Here is a 5,164-nt window from a genome sequence, read left to right on the forward strand (position 1 = left end):
ATTATAACATTTAGAAAGGCTTTATTCATATGTAGATTAAACATTAACTTACGTAGTTTGACATCTAGCGCACATTTTCGTAAGCGTGTGATGTGTGTAGATTATCCATATGAGGTGAGAGAGTTTTCCACAGTGTCCACGCTCTCACTGTTCTACGATGAAAGAATAATAAAAGTGAGTCTCATTGCACATAACATCACGGAAAAGGTTTCATCCCCCTGCTGCCCAGCTGACCGTGACTGAACTCAGAGATCTTGGTCTAAAGAACAGAAGTATTTAAAAGGTTCAGATGTGTGAGCTAAGCATAAACTAAATAGTTGAATGATACAATTTTTTTTAGGGAAAAAATCTATTTGAAAAATCAATCTTTGTCAGCAGTTGGACATCAGGCCACAACAAAATCTTTAATTGTATCTGTCTTTAGCTGCATGTTGTGATGTGCCTCATGTGACACTCATCTCCAGCTTTGCCACCTTCTGCAGGCGTTCCTGGCTCTGCCTGATGTTCTTGTTCCTGGAGGGGTTCCTCTGAGTCCTATTTTAGAGGAACCATGTTGTGGGGTCCTCAGTGCATGGCCTGGCCATTTGACACTGTTCTTAACTTAGTTTAGCTATAATGCTCATGATCAATTAATAAAACACCAACTTCCCTCTTTATTAACACTGGTCTTTGCAGATAGTCATTGTGTCTGGACTGATACGGAATAATATACTAGAGAATGAAATTCACAGTGCATAACTGTATTCGAGAGAATGACACACACATAACTGACATATTGAATTGCATATTTTATTGTGATTTTCTGGCAAGAATAATTTATGCCATAATGGAAAAGTTTGTTCAAACAATTGAACAAGGATCACAATGTCATAAACAGATCAGTCTCCATTGGGACAAAGAGGTCAAATACAAAATTATTCAGAAACAGTCAATGTGTTTCAAAAACTTTTGTGAAGCTATACTCCTTCAAATGGAAGGTAACATTTCCTTTTTTCTTAAATATTAAGAAAGTCAAACATGTCTCACTTTTATGAGATCTTAGTAAAAACACCAATCCTTCAATGAATGACATTTTAGAGGAAGCAAACTCTGAAACAAGCCTTAAATTAACAACACAAAATTTAATTTCATGGAAATGATATTAACAGATTAACATCAGAAAATATAGTCATGTAAAACCATGACAGTAATATAAACATTGTTTATGATTTTAAAATGTCTTCCCAGAAGATATCCATCTCACTGGCTTGAATAATGTGAAATGTCCTCAGTTTGCCAACTCTGACCAATGTGGTCATGAAATTATAAAAGTCTCTTCTGAGTAGTTTTCTACTAGCGCCACCATGGGGGGCTCCTGGCTGGACTTGTATTCACCATGAAAATATTGTCAGCATTGTTGACATTATATTTAAACTGTCTTCTCAAAAGACATGTTCTTGTTATTACTTGCAGACTTTCCAATTCTAAAAGAATCACCAAGTCATTACATTTCAATAAAGTTGAGAACTGATCCCATATAATAACGGAGATCCATTAAAGAGGTTTTACCATTAAACCAGTATATTCACAATTTATAAAGAATTGTGTATATGTCTTCGCGGAAGACAAATACCTTGCAAAACATTGCAATTTAGAATGAAATACTTTCTTTGATGTAAAGAAGATAAATCCCCTGCATTTGCAGGTTTAAACGCTGTGAAATGTCCTTGAGTTTTCCTCTCTGACCAATTTGATCATGTGAAAGTATCATGTGGGTAGTGTTCTACCAAGGCCTCCAGGGGGCGCTCCTGGATGGACTCTTGTCTTTACTCTGGACATGCTGAACAGGAGAGTCCAGCTGGCACTGGGCACTGTCCCTCCTGTAGTGGGTGGTTGCAGGGTCTGGAACTGGGTCAGCAACTTTCCATGGGTCTGTGTTTTCCCTGAGTCCCTGGACAGGAAGTGAAGGACTTCTTCAGCACACTTGGAGAAACCCTGACTGCCAGCATCAGAGGAAGGTGAAGTTCTTTCTGTCTGAAGATGCTGTCTCAGGAGGCAAACAGTCATCTCCAAGATGTTGGCTTTCTCCAGCTTGGAGTCAGGCTGCAAGTTGAGGAGCTGTGGACCTCTGGACCTTCAGTTGTTTGGTGCTGTTGTTGATACAGTCTCTGTGTATGTTCTCCACAATTGGTTTTCTCAGCTACAAAAAAGAAGAAGAAATCATTTAGATATTTGTTCTTTGCATATTGAACAGAGAGGTTTGATAACAAAAAAATATATAAAGTTAAAAGAGTTAAGTTAGTTTATTTACCTTGTGTGATTCAGGTGTTCCTTTGGGTAATCTGCTGTTGAAGTGATTGTAGGAGCCATAGCTGTAGCTGTAGTAGTTCTCTCTGTGTAGAGTGAATCTGATCAGCACTGGCTTCATCTCCTCTATTTATACTCCCAAATCTCCATATGAATGTGTGGGTCTTGGGCTGGTTGGAGTTTCTCACAGTCAGTAGCCAATGGCTGAGCTGCAGAGGACAATGAGGAGTGTGGAGCTGCCACATGCTGGGGGACAATGGTCAAACCTCAGTTGAACAGGTGCTGGGTTTGGGGGATGGAGAGAGACCCACTGTGTGGATGTGGGAAAGGACTGACCCTGTTTGGAGAGTTAATCAGCTGCCTGATGTTGAGATCAATGCCAAAAACCGGACACACTTAAAAAATAAATAATAATAATAATTATAATCAATGTCCAAATACAATAGATATTGATTGCTCATGAATGTGATTTCACTCTTATACCTTATTATTAAATATGATATGTGCATCTTTAAGTGTACTGGGTTTTCATATTGGCTGTTATGTAACAAAATGTTTGAAATAAAAGGGTTTTGAAACTGTAAATATAGTCCCAACCTCCTTATTTCATCAGTGCTTTAGCATCAGCATTAATCAGAAAACACTTTGGAAGTTCTCTCTGAATTTCCTTGTTCAAAATGGAGGGAGACTCCTCTTTAGACTGTCCACTCAGGTCTCCAGATGTAACAGATGTCATCATATGCCATGTGGCTTGTAGAGTCACTCATTTGAGTTTCCCACACTCATTCCTCTATTCATCACTAAAGCTTCTGTAATCAGCCATGTGGAGGAATGACGGCTATCAGCTCTGTGTTGTGCCCTAAACAGAGAATGACATCACAAACCATCTGGAGGGAAACTATTGTATTGGCTGTCCCTATGTGATTAGACAATGTAAAAGCAAAAGTAAGGAAAAACAGTGGAAAAGATAATCATTTGATGATCTTTGTATAGCACGCAAAGACATGGAAAGGTTTTCATCCGTTTTTTCAACATTGACTGGCTCAATAATGCCAGATTCGAGGATAAAGATTTTGACATGGTCCAAACCACAAGGAATTAGATGTAAACATAATGACATCATAGATAAATGCATAACTATTTCTAAGCTTATTCTTTCTTTCGGATATCATATATTTCACAGGTCTGCAGGAATTCATATTTCAGAATAAAAGCAAATTGTATGGAGCAGTGCCTGCTTTAAAAATGTTCATTCATTATATGTTATCATGGAGTATATAACATATAGACATTACTCTATGTATTAGCATCATGTTCATGTGCAAAATGAAGAGACACGTGTATCTGTTTAATCTCCAGTAGGACTGTGGATGCTAATGACCCAGGAACTGTGACTCTGCTCTCCAGAGCTTTCCCACACTCTACCCATTGATGGAGACCCTGTGAACAATAGAAGTGTGGTCTATTCATTTAGATCCATCTGGAGGAAACTGGCGTGCAATGGGCCCTAATACTGAGGGTTTATGTAGTAGACTATTTTGTCAGGATAGAGTTTTATAAATGTACAGACTATCAGATTACTTGAAGTTGTTGATGGCAGGATAAGACTGAGGATGAAAATAGGAATGCTTTTTTCTTTTTGAAAATGTTAGTGCATTATTTAGTGGGAAATTATTTGAATCATTTAGCTTTTGTTAACTTTGTGTCGACAGCATCGTGATCAGAGAGTTTTTGGAATTTGTTGTCTACTGGAAAAAGTTTTAGGGTGATTGAGAGAGACCCACAGACCCACTGTGTGGATGTGGGACAGGACTGACCCTGTGAGGAGAGTCAATCTGCTGCCTGATGTTGAGACCAATGCCAAAGACGGGACACACTTTTGAAAAAAAAAAAAAAAATCTTTTTTTTTAATCAAGGTACAAATACACTATATGGTTTCACTCTATTTCACTCTTATATTATATTATTGTATATGATATGTGCATCTTTAAGTGTGGAGTTTTCATATTGGCTGTTATGTAACAAAATGTTTGAAATAAAAGGGCTTTGAAGCTGTTAATATAGTCAATGTCCCAACCTCCTTATTTCATCGGTGCTTTAGCAACAGCTTTCATCAGAACATACTTTGGAAGTTCTCTCTGAATTCCCTTGTTCAAAATGGAGGTAGACTCCTCTTTAGACTGTCCCCTCAGGTCTCCAGATGTAACAGATGTCATCCTCTGTCATGTGGCTGGTAGAGTCGCTCATTTGAGTTCCCCACGCTCATCGCTCTATTCATCACTAAAGCTTCTGTAATCAGCCATGTGGAGGAATGACGGCTATCAGCTCTGTGTTGTGCCCTAAACAGAGAATGACATCACAAACCATCTGGAGGGAAACAGTTTTATTGGCTGTCCCCATAAGATTTAAAAATATAACAAAAACATTTGAAGGTTTTAATACATTTCTACACTTTGACTGGCTCTATCAGGCCTTGAACTTCCTTGAGAATAAAGATTTTGACATTATCCACATCACACATGACATCATAGGCCTATAATTACTATTTGGTTTAGGGCATTCTTTAAGGTATATAACAGACACTTTTGTCCAAAGCGACTTACAAAACATTAGAAATACATGACAAAACACAAAACAGAAGCATCAATTAAAGATACAAATTTTAATTTAAAAATAACCAATACATAATAATAATAATAATAATAATACAAATAATAATAACAACTCCAAATATCAAAACTTTAATTATATTTATAAAGTATGCCTCAAACTAAAGTTAGACAGGTGACGTTTTAAATTATGGAACAATAGAAGTGAGCTCTATTCATTTAGATCCATCTGGAGGAAACTGCTGTGCAATGGGCCCTAATACTAAGGG

General features: G+C 37.5%; 1 pseudogene across 1 annotated transcript; it reads right to left on the reverse strand.

Annotated features, from left to right (window-relative positions):
- Nucleotides 1-1,762: 1,762 nt before the first annotated feature.
- LOC308371855 (transcription factor HES-5-like) lies at nt 1,763-2,465 on the reverse strand (annotated as a pseudogene). The gene is made up of 2 exons: nt 2,291-2,465; nt 1,763-2,179 (listed from the first exon to the last, which is right to left on the reverse strand). The product of its transcript is annotated as a transcription factor HES-5-like (transcript).
- Between the last annotated feature and the right edge of the window lie 2,699 nt (nt 2,466-5,164).

This window comes from Sprattus sprattus, assembly GCF_963457725.1.
Source record: "Sprattus sprattus genome assembly, chromosome: 10".
NCBI classification, from domain to species: Eukaryota; Metazoa; Chordata; class Actinopteri; order Clupeiformes; family Clupeidae; genus Sprattus; species Sprattus sprattus.